This window comes from Malus domestica, chromosome 08 (genome assembly GCF_042453785.1).
Source record: "Malus domestica chromosome 08, GDT2T_hap1".
NCBI classification, from domain to species: Eukaryota; Viridiplantae; Streptophyta; class Magnoliopsida; order Rosales; family Rosaceae; genus Malus; species Malus domestica.
In genome coordinates, this window is record NC_091668.1 from 17,455,704 (window position 1) to 17,474,201 (window position 18,498).

Sequence of the window (18,498 nt, forward strand, 5' to 3'; positions counted from 1 at the left end):
GTTAATTTGAGTGTCAACATAATTTTCACATCAAATTTTGGCGCCGTTGCCGGGGATTAGCAAAGTTGCTAATCCCTTGGATTGTTTTATTTCAATTTGTTTTAATTGAGTCCAGATTTTTACTTTGTTTTTGTTTCTTGTTTTTAGGTACTAGTTTATGACTCGGAGCTCTCATCCGGTTCGTGAACACATCTTGGACTTTGACGACGATTTTGAACGAGAGTTGAGACGAAAGAGGAAGAATCCAGAACCTAGTGAATCAAGTTCAAATTCGGAAGCCGAAGTTGAGATTGAGGAAGAGGAACCCACGGCTCAAGTGGGTGAAGTTGAGACAGTCATGGCACAAGACAATCGTACAATCAAGGAGCTCTCGGCTTCGGGATTGGATAATGCCGCACCTCTATGTATTCAATATCCGGCGGTTGCCCAAGGAAAGACCGAAGAATTTGAGTTAAAGTCGAGTTTGCTCCACCATATTCCGAAGTACCATGGGTTGTCCATGGAGGATCCTAACAAGCACTTGAAAGAATTCGAGGTAGTGTGTTCAAGCATGACTCCAATCAATGTCGACGGGAGTATATTGAAGATGAAGGCTTTTCCCTTTTCTCTCATGGAAAAGGCGAAAGATTGGTTGTATGAATTAGCTCCCGGAACGGTCACATCTTGGGAGAGCATGAAACAAGCTTTCTTGGAGAAGTTTTTCCCAACTTCTCGAGTCATCCTCCTACGAAAAAGGATAAGTGGAATTCAACAAGAAGAAGGTGAGTCTTTTCCTACATATTATGAACGTTTTAAATCTCTTGTTGCTTCTTGTCCACAGCATCAAATGAAGGAGGAGCTTCTTCTACAATACTTCTACGAGGGACTTCTACCAATCGAACGACAAATGCTAGATGCTTCGGCGGGAGGAGCCTTGGTGGACAAGACCCCCACGGCAGCAAAGACTTTGATTGCCAATCGAGCGTTGAACGCTCAACAATACGAAGGTGTTGGACAAAGAGGCACCCCACGGCAACACCAAGTGAATGAGGTAAGTGCCATAACCGAACTTCAAAATCAAATGGCTAACCTTACTACTTTGCTTTCTCAGGTTGTGGAAGGGCCAAAAGTTCAAAATGTAAGTGCGTGTGGCGTGTGTTCCATGCAAGGACATCCTACGGACAAGTGCCCACAATTGATTGAGAATGGAGGGTGGGAGACCCTCAATGCCGTGGGCTTTGGGCAACAATACCAACAAAGGAATGATCCCTTTTCTAACACCTACAATCCCGGTTGGCGTGATCATCCAAATTTCAAATGGCGAGAACCCCAACAAGGCCAACAACAAAGCACGTTTAGGCAACAACCCCCGGGTTTCTATCAAAAGCCGTTTGCACCAAATCAAACCCAAGCACAACCCGCCCAAAAATCAGGTTCTTCTATTGATAATGATCAAATTTTTAATTTACTAACTTCTATGGCGCAGGGCATGCAGAATAGGGACAAGAAAGTGGACGAGTTGGAGAAGCAAGTGGGGCAAATTGCCGAGTTTATGGGACAGTTTCGAGACCAAGGAAGACTCCCTAGTTCAACCGTTGCAAATCCAAAAGGGGGATTCGAAACCGCCAAAGCAATTACATTGAGGAGTGGCAAACAAGTTGGAACTGAACCCCAAGCATCCAAAGCAAGTCATGAAGAGGATGAAAAGTTGCAGTTTGAGGAAGACACACAAGCAAAACCCACGGCAAAGGAGGAACCACCTTTGCCGCAGCCATCTTGCACTTCCAATCCATATAATTCGGCCAAGGTAAGTTCAATTCCAACTTCTCCTAGTTCTATTCCACTAAACGTGCCTTTTCCTGGCAGGTTGAAGCAATCCAAGAAGGAGGAGAACGAGAAAGACATTTTGGAGACATTTCGGAAAGTGCAAGTCAATATACCTCTTCTTGACGCAATTAAGCAAGTACCTAGATACGCCAAGTTTTTGAAGGAACTATGCACAACAAGAAGGAGAATTTCGAACAAAGAGGTGGTCCAGGTAAGTGAGAATGTTTCCGCTGTTTTGCAAAGAAAACTACCCCCTAAATGCAAAGATCCGGGAAGTTTTACAATTCCATGCGTTATAGGCAATACTAAATTTGAACATGCTATGTTAGATTTAGGAGCTTCAATTAATGTCATGCCATACTCAATATATGCATCCATGAACTTAGGAGAACTTAAAAACGATGGTGTTATAATTCAATTAGCCGATCGTTCTAATGCATATCCGAAAGGAGTTTTGGAAGATGTGTTGGTGCAGGTGGATAACTTGATATTTCCAGCGGATTTCTATGTCTTAGAGATGGAGGACTCACCAAATGTCACCCCATTGCCGATTCTACTTGGGAGGCCTTTCATGAAAACAGCACGCACCAAGATCGATGTTTTCAAAGGGACGTTGACAATGGAATTTGATGGGGAGATTATTAACTTTAACATTTCTGAAGTTATGAAATTTCCTAAAGATGATCATTCTTGCTTTTCTATTGATATATTGGATGAACTGGCGCAGGATTATCTTGATATGTTGGAAGACGATCCCCTTGAAACGACGATTGCACAAGGACTTGGCATGAAGCCCAATCTGGCCGTACCTAAGGAGGAGCATGCCGAGCTTGTGGCGGCCTTGGAATCATGTCCCCAACATCGTGGTAAGCCTTCTAACCCAATTCCAATTCCCGTTTCCACTAATACGTTGTTACCTTCTGTGATTCAGGCCCCTGTTCTTGAGCTTAAACCGTTGCCGGATCATTTAAAGTATGTATTCTTGGGAGATGAAGAGACGTTGCCCGTCATTGTCTCTTCATCACTCACGGCATTAGAGGAAGAAAAGTTGATTCGGGTGTTGAAGGAGCATAAAACAGCCATTGGATGGACATTGGCCGATATTAAGGGAATTAGCCCTACAACATGCATGCATCGCATATTTCTAGAGGAGGGGGCTAAACCAACTCGAGAGGCTCAACGCCGGCTCAACCCTCCGATGATGGAAGTCGTGAAAAAGGAGATTATAAAGCTTCTCGATTGTGGAGTGATTTATCCAATTTCGGATAGCCGTTGGGTCTCACCGGTTCAAGTTGTCCCGAAGAAGTCCGGAGTTACTGTGGTGAAGAATGCCGAGGATGAGCTTGTGCCAACCCGTATTCAAACAGGTTGGAGAGTGTGCATTGACTATAGGAAGCTCAACAACACCACAAGGAAGGATCATTTTCCACTACCATTCATCGATCAAATGTTAGAAAGGTTAGCCGGTCATTCTTTTTATTGTTTTCTTGACGGTTATTCGGGATACAATCAAATTGTCATAGCTCTGGACGACCAAGAAAAGACCACCTTCACGTGCCCATTTGGTACTTTTGCTTACCGACGCATGCCATTCGGATTATGCAATGCACCGGCCACGTTCCAACGATGTATGGTAAGTATCTTTTCCGATTTCATTGAGAAGATTATTGAAGTATTCATGGATGATTTTAGTGTCTTTGGCGATTCGTTTGATGGGTGCTTGGAAAATCTCACATTAATCTTAAAACGATGCGTTGAAACGAACCTTGTTTTAAATTGGGAAAAGTGTCACTTTATGGTAAAACAAGGCATCGTTTTAGGGCATATCGTTTCTGAAAGGGGAATTGAAGTTGATAAATCAAAAATAGATCTTGTACGCTACTTACCCTCTCCAACTTCGGTTAGAGAGGTTCGTTCTTTTTTGGGCCATGCAGGATTCTATAGGCGATTCATCAAGGATTTTTCGAAGATTTCCACACCCCTATGCCGACTTCTCCAAAAGGATGTGACCTTCGATTTCAACGAGGAGTGTGAAAAGGCATTCAAGCACCTCAAAGAGATGCTAACTTCGGCCCCCATCATTTGGTGAATTATTTGGTGTCTAAACATGTTCCTAGTGAATTACTTAAACACCAAGGTGATAAATTGAAGAAAGAGGCACGGTTTTATGTGTGGGATGACCCGTATCTATGGAAATATTGCCCTGACCAAGTTATACGTAGGTGTGTGCACGATTCTGAGTTTAATGCTATTCTAACATTTTGTCACACTTATGCTTGTGGGGGACACTTTGGCACTAATAGAACAGCACTTAAGGTATTAGAATGTGGTTTCTATTGGCCTACCATCTTTAGGGATGCTAGAACATTTTGCATGTCTTGTGATAGATGCCAAAGAACGGGCAATATAGGTCCTAAACAACAAATGCCGCAAACCCCCATTTTTAGTGTTGAAATATTTGATGTTTGGGGTATTGATTTTATGGGTCCCTTTCCTTCGTCACATGGATTTCTTTATATATTACTTGCTGTGGATTATGTGTCAAAGTGGGTGGAAGCAAAAGCCACCCGAACTAATGATTCTCGAGTGGTTGCAGATTTTGTGAAAACTAACATTTTTGCAAGGTTCGGAATGCCACGCGTGCTCATCAGTGATGGAGGTTCCCATTTTTGTAATCGAACCATCGAGGCGTTGCTCAAGAAATACAATGTCACGCATAAGGTGGCCATACCTTATCATCCTCAAACGAGCGGGCAAGCCGAGGTTTCGAATAGGGAAATCAAGCAAATTCTTGAGAAGACCGTGGGGCCTACGAGGAAGGATTGGAGTTTGCGCTTAAACGATGCATTGTGGGCGTATCGCACTGCCTACAAAACCCCCATTGGGATGTCACCTTTTCGGCTCATCTATGGGAAGCCATGCCATCTTCCCGTCGAGTTAGAGCATCGCGCACACTGGGCCGTCAAAACGTTTAACATGGACCTTGATGCCGCAGGTTTACATAGGAAGCTCCAATTGTGTGAGCTTGAGGAAATCCGAAATGAAGCATATGAGAATGCCCGGATTTACAAGGAGAAAACGAAGGCATTCCATGACAAGATGATTCATGCCAAGACGTTCTCTATTGGGCAGAAAGTGTTGTTGTTCAATTCTCGCCTTCGGTTGTTTCCGGGTAAGTTGCGTTCCAAATGGGTTGGTCCTTTTATTGTAACTAATGTTTTCCCTCATGGTGCAGTGCAAATCAAGAGTGCAAGGACGCAACAAGAATTCAAAGTGAATGGGCATCAATTGAAGCCCTATTACGAGATGTTTGAGGAGCATGTCGTGGAGGAGGTACCCCTCCATGCCGTGGCACATAGTCAAGCTTAAACGGAGGTACCGTCCGGCTGGAAGACGTTAAAGCAAGCGCTTCTTGGGAGGCAACCCATGCATTCGACAAAGGAAGACCTAGAGAGCACTCCAATTCCAGATTTGCGTTCCTAAACCCTTCTCTTTGTTGTTTATTTCGTTTCTGCCATGTTCGGTTGTTAGTATTTGTTTATGTGTTTTTGTGTGAGTCTATGCTTAAAACATTGAGGACAATGTTTAGTTTAAGTGTGGGGGGGGTAACCAAAGTGTTTTGATGCAAATTCGTAGGGTTCTCTCACTCATAATTTCCAATGTTGTTTCTTGCTGTTTTTAGGTGTTTTTAGGCTGTTTTGGTGTGTTTTAATGTGTTTTGATTCAAAAATCCGAAAATCCCATAAAAATTTGAAAATTTGTTTTAAAAAACCCAAAAAGAGTCGTTTTTAAGTTGTTTTTGTGTGTTTGTTTGTGTCTTAGGGTACCTTCCAACACAATGATGAGGATTCGGTTTTTAATTGCATGACTGTTAAAGAGAGTTATAAACATGGATGAAAGTTTGATTTACTCTTGGTTTATGCTTGGTTGTGGTTATAACTTATGAATTCACATGTAATCATAAAGAAAAAAAAAATTAGTTTTTGTAACATGTTTGAAGAAATGAACTCAAACTAACGCTACAACCTTGTGAGACTTGAGCCTAAGCATTATTTGGAGAGTTAAAATCTGTGCATTCTTGTTTTCTAAAGTCGTTGAATGATCTCACTATTCTTTGCTAACTTAGAAGGCGTTTCATCACTTTAGTTCCAAATGCTAGAACTCATGCCAATTTCATTCAAAACATTTCATTGAATTGCATAACACGTATTCAAGATGAAGTTGTTTAGTAGTTACCACCATAGCCAAAAAGCCTCCATTCCATACATTTGTTTTTGTAGGTTTTAGCCCCGTTGAGCCTTGTTTAGCCTATATTGTTTGTTAACCCACGTTATCCTTACCTAGCCTAGATTAGGACCATCCATACCCTTGTTCTTAAAGCATAGTAAGCATGACTTAAAATGAATTCCTTTTGATCAAGGGTGTGCAGAAAACAAGTGTGGGGGAAAGTGAGCCTTGTGTATTGTGTGCCAAAGTCTTAAATGAGGCATGGGGTAGAAAAGAAAAAGAAAAGAAAAAAAAAAAAAAAAACAAAAAAATGTGAAAAGTGTGAAAAAGAGTTGAAAGTGCATGAAAATGAGCTCTAAGGTGTTGGTTGTTGAAGAATGGGTCCAAAACAGTGAATTTGACCCTAAGTGTTGCATGAATTTCCCCTTTGAGTTTAAAAGTTGATTTTTGCATTCAAAAGTGAATTCTAAGTGTCAATTTCATTGCTTTGCTTACTATTGTTTTAAGAACGTTTGTTTACCCTTCACCTTTCTTTGTTAGCCAATACCCCAAGCCCCGTTACAACCCTTAGCTTCTATCTTGAGTGTTGTGTATTTCAATTTGTGGAGTTTGGGATTGGTATGAGCATATGGTGTCACTGGTTCTCGCGTCTAAGTAGTAGCATTCCTTTCATGAGATCATATACATGCTTATTAAATTCAGAAAAAGCTTTCCTTGTTATAACATATGTGAGCATTCGTTTTCATATTTACATCAATCTTCTCACATATAACTAGTATAGGGTGTGTAGTCAGAAAATCTGTGTGAAAATTGAGTGCATATTGTAGACATCGAAATTTCGGTAAATAAATGTTGACCGATAAATCAAAGTGTCAACGCTCATGTATTACATAAATTTTACACGTAGCGTGTGACTCAACGAAAATTGAAATGAGTTGGAAAAGTCATCAAATAGGACACGTGTCAACACCTGGCAGAAACGACTTATTTCATCTAGAATATTATATTCAAAATTAGGCCTTGGAAAATTCTATAAATACAAGCCCAATTTCATTCATTTGGAAACCAATTCATATTACACCTTGAAGCTCTGAAGCTCTGAAACTCCGAAGCTCTCAAGCATCCAGGTTCCCGAAGAATCAAGAAAGTGTTCTTCGTTCTTCGTTCATCGTTCTTCCAAGACCAAGCCTCGACGGCCCTTGGATCAACAATCATCCACCTTCAAGATCAAACCCCGACGGCCCTTGAAGAAAGCGTTCTTCGTTCTTCGTTCATCGTTCTTCCAAGATCAAGCCCCAACGGCCCTTTGGATCAACAATCATCCACCAATTCAAGATCAAGCCCCGACGGCCCTTGAAGAAAGCACCATCGTTCATCATCCGTTCATCCAAGATCAAGCCCCAACGGCCCTTTGGATCAACAATGTCGACAAATCCACACATCCAACCGTTCTTCAAGATCAAGCCCAAAAGCCCTTGAAGATCCGTTCATCACTGTTCTTCAAGATCAAGCCCAAAAGCCCTTGGAGATCCGTTCATCACTGTTCTTCAAAGATCAAGCCCAAAAGCCCCTTTGAAGATCCTCTCAAATCCACCTTCAAGATCAAGTCCACGGCCCTTGAAGAACGTTCATCCTTAGATCAAGCCCAACGGCCCTTTGGATCAATCACACATCCACAAATACACACCTTACGGAGATCGATTCAGAAGATCAAATTAGAGAGAGATTGTAACCCAAAATCATCATCAAATACAAATATTTGTTTGTGCACGTTGTTCTTGTCTCTTTCGTTTCAGGAATTTTCCTTGTTCACAAATTGGCACGCCCAGTGGGACAATCTCTGCCTCTCATCTCTTTCTCCGTTCAAGAAATTCAAGCGCACTTCAAAAAAATTAATGGCATCAAGGAGGGCTCAAACTGTTCCCGCAACCGGCGCAAAGAACAAAAGCGTCCTCGTCGCAACTGGTGTCACTTTGGGCATCACGACTCGAAGCATGGCAAGGGCTACTTCTGCCGCCTCTTTCACCTCTGCATCAACTCTGCCAAGGGAACAAAAGCACCCAAGGCACGAGCCTTTGATCACCTTAGCCTCACTAAGGGCACCAAGGGGGGAAAGCCCAAGGAAATACTCTGAATCCATGCTCTCCGATGCCGATTCAAGCGACAGTTCAGCCATGCAAGTCATGACTATTGGAGCAACTTCAATCGATGAGCAGCTGGCTCAAATGAATGAAGCAATCGTAAGGCTAACCCGAACTGTGGAAGAAAAAGACTTGCAAATTGCAGCACTAGTCAACCGATTGGAGGCACAAGACGGCGATAAACCCGACCCAGAGGATGATTTACTAAAGGGAGGAGCTGGCGGAGACGAAGAACCCCCGGTGAAGAAAATCAATGGGAAGCCCGAGCCAGACCAAGCAGTGGCACTCATGGGATCTCTTTCTATCCAGCAGCTGCAAGAGATGATCACCAACACCATCAAGGCACAGTACGAAGGGAGCTAAAATACCTCCGGGTTGTACTCAAAGCCGTATTCAAAGAAGATCGATGCCTTAAGGATGCCGAGGGGTTATCAACCACCAAAGTTCATGCAATTTGATGGAAAGGGAAACCCAAAACAGCACGTTGCCCACTTCGTTGAAACTTGCAACAACGCAGGAACCGAAGGGGACTACCTCGCCAAGCAGTTTGTGCGCTCGCTAAAAGGAAACGCCTTTGAATGGTACACGGACCTAGAGCCTGAGTCCATCAACAGTTGGGAGCAATTGGAGCGGGAATTCCTCAACCGCTTCTACAGCACTCGCCGCACTGTGAGCATGCTAGAGCTAACAAGCACAAAGCAGTGGAAGGACGAGCCAGTCATTGACTACATCAACAGATGGCGCACTTTAAGCCTCGACTGCAAAGACAGGCTCTCGGAAACCTCTTCAATCGAGATGTGCATCCAAGGCATGCAATGGGGTTTGCAATACATCCTTCAAGGCATCAAACCACGGACCTTCGAAGAGCTAGCCACCCGCACCCATGACATGGAGTTAAGCATCGCCCATCATAGGAAGAAAGAACCGATCGCCGACTACAAGGACAACAAAGTTCTTGGGACAAAGGTGGAAAAAGCTGCATGGAAACCCACCAAGGAAGCGATGACGGTCAACACATCTCCTGTCAAAATCTCCACACGAGGCAAGGCGATTCAAGCCGAAGGCTTTCGTGATCAAGAGATGCGTAGACGCACTTTGAAGGAGCTCGAGGAGAAAACTTATCCATTCCCCGACTCTGATGTGGTTGCCATGTTAGAAGACTTGCTGGAAAAGAAGGTGATCGGCTTGCCTGAGTGCAGACGGCCAGAAGAGATGAATCGCACCGACAGTCCAAGGTACTGTAAATTCCACCGCTTCATTAGTCATCCGACAGAAAAATGTTTCGGGCTGAAAGATCTCATCATGAAGCTGGCTCAGAAAGGAATCATCGAGCTAGATCTTGACGAAGTGGCGAAGTCAAACTATACCACCTTCACTTCTGGCTCTTCCGACTCAAAGTTTTCACCTCAACCGCTGGGGGCATCGTCCAAGACAAGCAAAATTGAAGGATGGACTCAAGTCACTCCTAAGAAATTGCACAAGAAGCATACGTCTCCTCCACAAGTCCGCCAATCGGAAAGGGGGCAAAGCAGCTCTTGTCAACCTTCAAAGCAACGTGAACGTGTTGAAAATGATGAAATTTCAACACATAGATCATCCATCCCCATCACGATGCGCGATTTCTTTCCTGAAGACTTCTTCAATCACTCGGTCAAGGCTCCTTGCTATGAAGATTGTGAGGAACGCCTCTCCAAAATTGCTTGACAAAATTCACAAAGCTCTTTGCCCGCACGAGTCTAAACTGCATGGCACAAAGCTCCTGGTCTGCACGAGCATAAAAGGCAACATCAACGCTCCTGACCCGCACGAGCATAAAAGGCGACACAAAGCTCCTTGTCCACACGAGCCTAAACTGTAGGACACGATGCTCCTCGCCTGCACGAGCCTAAAACTGCATGGCAAATACTCCTTGTCTGCACGAGTTGAAACTGCAAACGACACCAACGCTCCTTGCCTGCATGAGCTGAAACTGCAAACGGCACAAAAAAAAAAAATACCAAAAAACATGTATGTATTTGAACTACGTTACGACTTGATCTCTTCTTTGGAGGGGTACGTAGGCAGCCCGAATATTCAATTTCAAGTTCAGTCACATCAAAATATAAAAAAATGTTTTATTAAATAGAGTCAATTTTATTAAAAAAAAAGAAAAAAAAAGAAGAAAATAAAAAATACAATTTCTTCAAGAGAAAAAAAAAAGGAAATAAGGAAAAGGAAACATATATATATATATATGTATGTCTCGGTCCAGCACCAACAATGGTCCAGACAGATCCCATGGCCCATCCTCATTCAGCTCCTAAACCCAAGACATATGGGCCCATCAATTTCCTCGCCCAGGGCTTCTCTCAGCTACTCTCCGATAAATCGTATGTAGTGAGGCAAGGGGCGGCTGTAACATACGGGGCTCTTTGTGCTGTGGTTTGTTCGATCCCTATAAACGTCAAATGGAAGACAAAACCATGTTACGCTCGGAAGCTTGGTTGATCAGTTCATTGGTTGGGCCTTGCCGTTGCTTGGTAATGGTGGTGCTGAAGATGGGACCATGGAACTATCATTGGATAGCCTACGGGAGTTTCTCAATGTTGGGGATGTTGGTGGGATCGAGAGATATGTTTTATCAATTCTCAAAGCATGCCAAGTACTTCTGGAGGATGAGAGAACCTCCTTGAGTTTGTTACATCGGCTTTTGGGTGTTTTGACTTTGATTTCGTTAAAATTTTCTAGATGCTTCCAGCCTCATTTTCTTGACATTATTGTTCTGCTTCTTGGCTGGGCATTGGTACCAAACCTTGCTGAATCGGATAGACGAAGTATAATGGATAGTTTCTTGCAGTTTCAGAGTCATTGGGATGTAAGTCATGGGACCATAAAGCAACACCAAGCCCAATCTGCGGCAAGCCCATCAAAGGAAGTCGCTCAGGCCTGCTTTGTGTGAAGGACCATCTTGAAGGGTCAACTCAGCCACCTGTCTCCCTATCGTTTCAGCTTCTTCTACCCTCGTGAATCTCTCATCCCTCTCCCTCCATCTCTGTTGAAACTTCGGGGCACCCAGAGGGCACCCAAATCCAGGTCCGGCGAGCTCACGAACCTCAAGCTAGAATCCAGTAGGCCCAAGCCCTTCCCCCAAATCTCAATTCCTCGCATGTCCTCTGGAGAGACCTTCCAACCTCGCCGGCCGGAGATTCTCGAAACCCTAACGATGGCGGTGGAGCTGATGAACTTCCCGAAGATGGAGGATCAGAAGGTCATACAGGAAGCGGCATCACAAGGATTGCAGAGCATGGAGCACCTGATCCGGTTCCTCTTTCATCAGCAGCAACAGTCAAACAAACCAATCGGCCCGCGTCGACTGTACGGACATCACCGATCACACCGTCTCCAAGTTCAAGAAAGTCATCTCCCTCCTCAATCGGACCGGCCACGCCCGGTTCCGACGCGGTCCGGTTCAGCCGTTTCACTTCCCTGCTTCTCACCCCTCGTCTTCACAAACACTCAACTTAGCTTCGGCTCTAAAATCTTACTCCAACTCCGGCGCCGGCTCCAGTGACTACTCCGGCTATCGTCCCTTCGACTCCGATCGAGTTGAGTTTCGTCCAATCCCAGCCACACAGCATGACCTCGACTTCACGAGGCCCAACGCCTTCGCGTCGAACCCGAAGAGCGCGGAGATTGAGTTCGCGAAGGAGAGCTTCCGTGTCTCGTCGAGCTCGTCGTTCATGTCGTCGGCAATCACTAGAGACGGCAGCGTTTCGAACGGGAAGCTCGGACCGTCGATCTTCTTGGCGCCCGCCCCGGCCGTTTCCGGTGCGAAGCCTTCCCCCTCTACGGCGCAGTTTAAGAAGAGGTGCCACGAACACAACCACCCCGACGACACGTCGTGCAAGTTTTCCAGCTCAGGATCTGCTTCTGGCTCCGGGGAGTGCCTTTGCTGCTGCAGTTGAAGGAGTTGAACGCCAGATGGGAGGCAATTTTTCTACTCCATATGCTTTTCTAGAACTATGAGGGATCGAATGTTCAAGCCTTCCTTGTCAACCATCATTGGTGAAAATATGAAGGTTGCTGTTGTTTCTCCATCGGATCCTGTCTATGTTGCAGCAAAAATGGATGCGGGAGTTTCGGGTTAATTCAGTCATAATTATAATGGGCAACAAGATTCAGGGGATACTAACTTCCAAGGATATCCTTATGCGAGTTGTGGCGCAAAATCTCTCTCCTGAGTTGACTTTGGTGGAAAAGAGATGGATGCATTGCTGCTTGCTTGGATATTCTGCAGATAACTCATGCATCAGTTTTCTATGGTTGAAAGTAGCTCAGGAACGGTTAATGATATGGCAAACACAAATGATGCAAAAAATTCTGGGATTCAGCACTTGCTTTGGAGCCACCCGATGATTGTGATAGTCAAAGTGAATTGTCTACAGTGATGGCTTCTGATGGGGCTGATGGAAAGTTTTCTTCTCTTGGTCTTGGAAATTCATTTGCCTTCAAATTTGAAGATCTCAGGGGTCAGGATGCCACGCTCCAAAATGGCGTCGTCCGATTCCAGATTCGACGGCGGCGTCTCGCATCAGAGGATAAGCGGCATGAATGGCGCTGATTCCATCTCCCGCACTTCCCAACGACGCATCTCTCGTGGAACCGCGGCACCGGCTCTCCATCCGCCACCGCCGACAACTTTGATGAGTCTAGCTGCACCAGATCCAAGGGCAATGCTGCATATGAATCCACCCAACAGCCGCGCCACCTTCCTCTGCACCTGCACCAAGATCTCCTCCATCATCAGCTACACTACTTTTTTCAGTAGATGAGGCACCAAAGTTAGATGTAGGGCATGCCGCATGTGGCTCCATCCAACCCATACAGCCTGGACCAGGTCCCATGGCACAAGGATCATCGCTGGGACAGGAACAGGAACTTTCCTCAGTTTTTGGAATTTTCTTCTTGCTTTGGATCTCTGCCGAGGGATGAGTGGGCTGTGCTATGCGTCTGTGCTCAGTAGCGGTGCTCTGTGGCTGTGCTTGATCAGTGGCGGTGCTCGGTGGCAGTGCAACGGATGCACAATGGCTGTGCTCAGTAGCAGTACAACGGGTGTGCAGCGGCTGTGTTCGGTGGTTGGGCTCAGTGGCTATGCTCTGGGTTCTAACTGGATCCGACGGCAAGATCACCTCCGCCTACTCCGTCTTTTGCCTCGCAGCTGCCAACGACTTCAACGACTGCCGTCAAACGACTAGCCGGTCGTGAAGCTCGAAGCACCGTCTTCTCCGTCCTCCTTGCTCCGCTCCCTGCAAATCCTCTACCCATCACCTAAATTTATACAGAAAAATATATAATAAAAAAAAGGGGATTGTGGAGCAAAATGGTGCTGCCACCACGTGAAAAAAAAAAGTGCATCAGGCACCATGTGCAAAGAAAAAAATAATAATAATAAAATAATATAATAATATATATATGAAGGGATGGTGCATCTGGCACCATGTGCCAGCAAAAAGAAAAAAATTAAGTGATAGTGGTAGTGCCAGTCAAAAGAAAAGAAAAAAAAAATATATATATATATATATATATAATGGATTGTGGGTCTTCACCATTCAAAAAAAAAAAAAAATTAATAAAAAAAAAATATATATATATATATATATATATAAAATCTTTATACTTTTGGCACTAAATATATATATACACACACACACACACAAAGAATGAAATAAGGCTCATTTATTGATTTCTTTGAAAATTTACAGAAATGTACATTTTACACCAGTCAAAAAAAAAAAAAAAAAAAAAACAAACAGGAGGGAGCCTTCACGAAGGTTGCTCGTGTGAAGCCTCATCACTCGGCGGAACCACAGAAGGAGGAGGTATCGGAGGTTGATCATTCGGAGCTTCACTACGCGGTACAGCCCCAGAAGACGAAGGCAAATGTTGTTGGAACAAACCCACAAACCTCCCATGATCAAGAAAAATTTGACCATCAGATTCCTGCATCTGGTCAATCTTCCTCTTCATGTTTGTCGCATAGCTATGTGCGAGCTTATGCAACTGTTTATTCTCCTGCTTGAGCCCTCTAATCTCCTGTTTGAGACTCATCACCTCAGCCGCCAATGATTCAACTTGACGGGTTCGGGCAAATAGGCGTTGGGCCATATTAGACACGGAACCTGCACACTGCACACTGAGAGCCAAAGACTCCTTAACAGCCAACTCATCAGACCGCTTGGAAAGCAGTTTGCTATCTTTGGGAGTGACAAGGTTCCGGGCCACCACCGCAGCGGTCATATCATTCTTCATCACCGAATCCCCAACGGTAAGAGGACCAGTAGGGGATATGAATGATGGGCGCCATATGTTGTCTGGAGAAGGCGGGACTGCCTCTTCACCAAGATTCAAGTCAAAACGACGATCGGAGGGTCCTGACATTTTCAAAGTGTTGAAGAAAGAAGAGGTCGGACGAATCAAGATCTTAGAAGTGCAAGAAGGGAGTTTTCACAAGTAAAATTCAAGTGTGTTTTGAAACGAACAGCGTGCCTCTATAAAAAATCAGCACTCGACGGGATTTCAGAGATCGAAGAGGCGAGCTCAGAATTCGAAGAGGCCATTCAAAAATCGAAGAGGCAAGCTCAGAAATCGGAGAAGCATCTTGCTTTTCCAGACGCGTCGGCACCCGTCACACGCAAACTCAGCTTTGCGGAAATCACGGGTAATTTGTCGAAGCGCCGATCCCAGATATCGAAGAGGCGCCAGTCTTTTTCAACCGCGTCATCACCTGTCATATGCACACTCAACTTTGCGCAAATCACGGGCAATTTGTCGAAGATTTTCGGTGAAGGAGAAAGCACGTGAAGTTTACTGTTCAATCACGCGTTAGTTGCCGACACGAGTGAAAGAATAGTACCTCTACAGGTATTAAGGGACCTCCTATAACTGTCCACCTTCACCTTCCATAGCAAGGCAGACATACAGAGCCTTTCTTCATCTCCAAAAATGTTTTCCCAACGAAACCTCTCGAGTCATTCAGCGTTCCTTATTCCTTGGGGTACCTCTACATCAACAATTGGAGGAATCTAGAAAATCCTTCAACCCAGTTCAAGATCAAAGCTGTGGAAAGTCAACAAAGCGCAACAAAATACGTGTCGATTCACCCACTACCAAAGCCAAAGATCATCTACCACATGAAGCTCCTTGTGGTCCAATTTCAACCTTCAAGATCAAGCCTCGACGGCCCTTGAAGAAATTTCAAATAAAAGTTCAAGAACAAGCCTCAACGGCCCTTGAAGAAATTTCAAACGAAAGTTCAAGAACAAGCCTCAATGGCCCTTGAAGAAATCTCAAGCCCAATTCAAGATCAAGCCTCAACGGCCCTTGAAGAAATCTCCAGCCCAATTCAAGATTCAAGCCTCGACGGCCCTTGGATCGACATCTACATTAAGGGACTTCAAAACGCATCTCCTACACGTGACAAGCACATGTATACGACGCGCCTTGAAGTGGGGGCATTTGTAGACATCGAAATTTCGGTAAATAAATGTTGACCGATAAATCAAAGTGTCAACGCTCATGTATTACATAAATTTTACACGTAGCGTGTGACTCAACGAAAATTGAAATGAGTTGGAAAAGTCATCAAATAGGACACGTTAAAGCAAGCGCTTCTTGGGAGGCAACCCATGCATTCAACAAAGGAAGACCTAGAGAGCACTCCAATTCCAGATTTGCGTTCCTAAACCCTTCTCTTTGTTGTTTATTTCGTTTCTGCCATGTTCGGTTGTTAGTATTTGTTTATGTGTTTTTGTGTGAGTCTATGCTTAAAACATTGAGGACAATGTTTAGTTTAAGTGTGGGGGGGGGTAACCAAAGTGTTTTGATGCAAATTCGTAGGGTTCTCTCACTCATAATTTCCAATGTTGTTTCTTGCTGTTTTTAGGTGTTTTTAGGCTGTTTTGGTGTGTTTTAATGTGTTTTGATTCAAAAATCCGAAAATCCCATAAAAATTTGAAAATTTGTTTTAAAAAACCCAAAAAGAGTCGTTTTTAAGTTGTTTTTGTGTGTTTGTTTGTGTCTTAGGGTACCTTCCAACACAATGATGAGGATTCAGTTTTTAATTGCATGACTGTTAAAGAGAGTTATAAACATGGATGAAAGTTTGATTTACTCTTGGTTTATGCTTGGTTGTGGTTATAACTTATGAATTCACATGTAATCATAAAGAAAAAAAATTAGTTTTTGTAACATGTTTGAAGGAAGGAACTCAAACTAACGCTACAACCTTGTGAGACTTGAGCCTAAACATTATTTGGAGAGTTAAAATCTGTGCATTCTTGTTTTCTAAAGTCGTTGCATGATCTCACTATTCTTTGCTTGGTTATTACTTAGAAGGCGTTTCATCACTTTAGTTCCAAATGCTAGAACTCATGCCAATTTCATTCAAAACATTTCATTGAATTGCATAACACGTATTCAAGATGAAGTTGTTTAGTAGTTACCACCATAGCCAAAAAGCCTCCATTCCATACATTTGTTTTTGTAGGTTTTAGCCCCGTTGAGCCTTGTTTAGCCTATATTGTTTGTTAACCCACGTTATCCTTACCTAGCCTAGATTAGGACCATCCATACCCTTGTTCTTAAAGCATAGTAAGCATGACTTAAAATGAATTCATTTTGATCAAGGGTGTGCAGAAAACAAGTGTGGGGGAAAGTGAGCCTTGTGTATTGTGTGCCAAAGTCTTAAATGAGGCATGGGGTAGAAAAGAAAAAGAAAAGAAAAGAAAAAAAAAAAAAAAAAAAAAACAAAAAAATGTGAAAAGTGTGAAAAAGAGTTGAAAGAGCATGAAAATGAGCTCTAAGGTGTTGGTTGTTGAAGAATGGGTCCAAAACAGTGAATTTGACCCTAAGTGTTGCATGAATTTCCCCTTTGAGTTTAAAAGTTGATTTTTGCATTCAAAAGTGAATTCTAAGTGTCAATTTCATTGCTTTGCTTACTATTGTTTTAAGAACGTTTGTTTACCCTTCACCTTTCTTTGTTAGCCAATACCCCAAGCCCCGTTACAACCCTTAGCTTCTATCTTGAGTGTTGTGTATTTCAATTTGTGGAGTTTGGGATTGGTATGAGCATATGGTGTCACTGGTTCTCGCGTCTAAGTAGTAGCATTCCTTTCATGAGATCATATACATGCTTATTAAATTCAGAAAAAGCTTTCCTTGTTATAACATATGTGAGCATTCGTTTTCATATTTACATCAATCTTCTCACATATAACTAGTATAGGGTGTGTAGTCAGAAAATCTGTGTGAAAATTGAGTGCGGCAAGACTTAGAACTAGGGGGAATGGTGTTTGGTGGGTGCGGCAAGAGTGAGGAGAGGGTTGGACGAATTTCTGGAATGAATTGTGAATTGTGGTGAGTGGTGATCTGATTTAGGGGTTAATAGGAATATATATAGGCACTTAAACCCTAGGGTAATCAGATATGGACTTGGATAACCCAAATCACAAGGAAATAGGTCTAAACAATCAGAAATCCTCAGGGATAAGGAGTAGGGGTGCGGCAGGATTTATGGGACATGGATAAGCCTTCTAGAATGCCTTGCAAGGCAAGGAACTAGGGCATCTAGAAGCTAGGGTGCGGCACCAATGTACGGATTAGGGATAGGGCTTCTAGAAAGCCCCAAAACTGATAGGAAATGTAGAAACTCACGGCAAGGATGGGAATTCTTCTAGAACTTCTCATTTGTGTCCTACAACACCTAGGAGTCCTTCTAGCATTAGGAAAACATTTCTCAATCCTCCCTTGACTTGGAATTCTTCTCCTACTTCATCTTGGAAACCTTTCCTTCTTGGACTTGGAAATCTTCTTTGTTGCTGAAACTTGATGCCATTTGGATTCAACTTTCCTACTTCGAGTAGGAAACCTTGTTTGAGTAGGAAACTTCATCTTCAAGGAATCCTAATTCAACTAGGAAACCCATTTTGACTAGGAATCCTAATTCAACTAGGATTCCATCTTCACTTAGGCGCTTTCCTACTTCGACTAGGAAACCTTGTTCAAGTAGGAAACATCATCTTCAAATCTTCAATTTCGTCCATCCTCTTGGCTCCAAGCATATGACATCCATTCCAAGCTCAACTTTGCTCCAAAAGGCTCCAAAATGCATCATTTTTCATATTTTTCCCTTAGAACCTGAAAACACATAAAACTAGCTTAAAAGACTACTTTACTAAGGAAAAACACTACAAATGCATAAGAACAAGCTAAACTAAGGCGCATAAATATGCTCCTATCAAATTCCCCCACACTTAGCTTTTGCTAGTCCTCGAGCAAAACAAAACGA

At 43.5% G+C, this 18,498-nt stretch overlaps 1 pseudogene; it reads left to right on the plus strand.

The window, feature by feature from the left end:
- Positions 1-10,504: 10,504 nt before the first annotated feature.
- On the plus strand, positions 10,505-12,412 carry LOC139198397 (probable WRKY transcription factor 17; annotated as a pseudogene).
- The last annotated feature ends 6,086 nt before the right edge of the window (positions 12,413-18,498 follow it).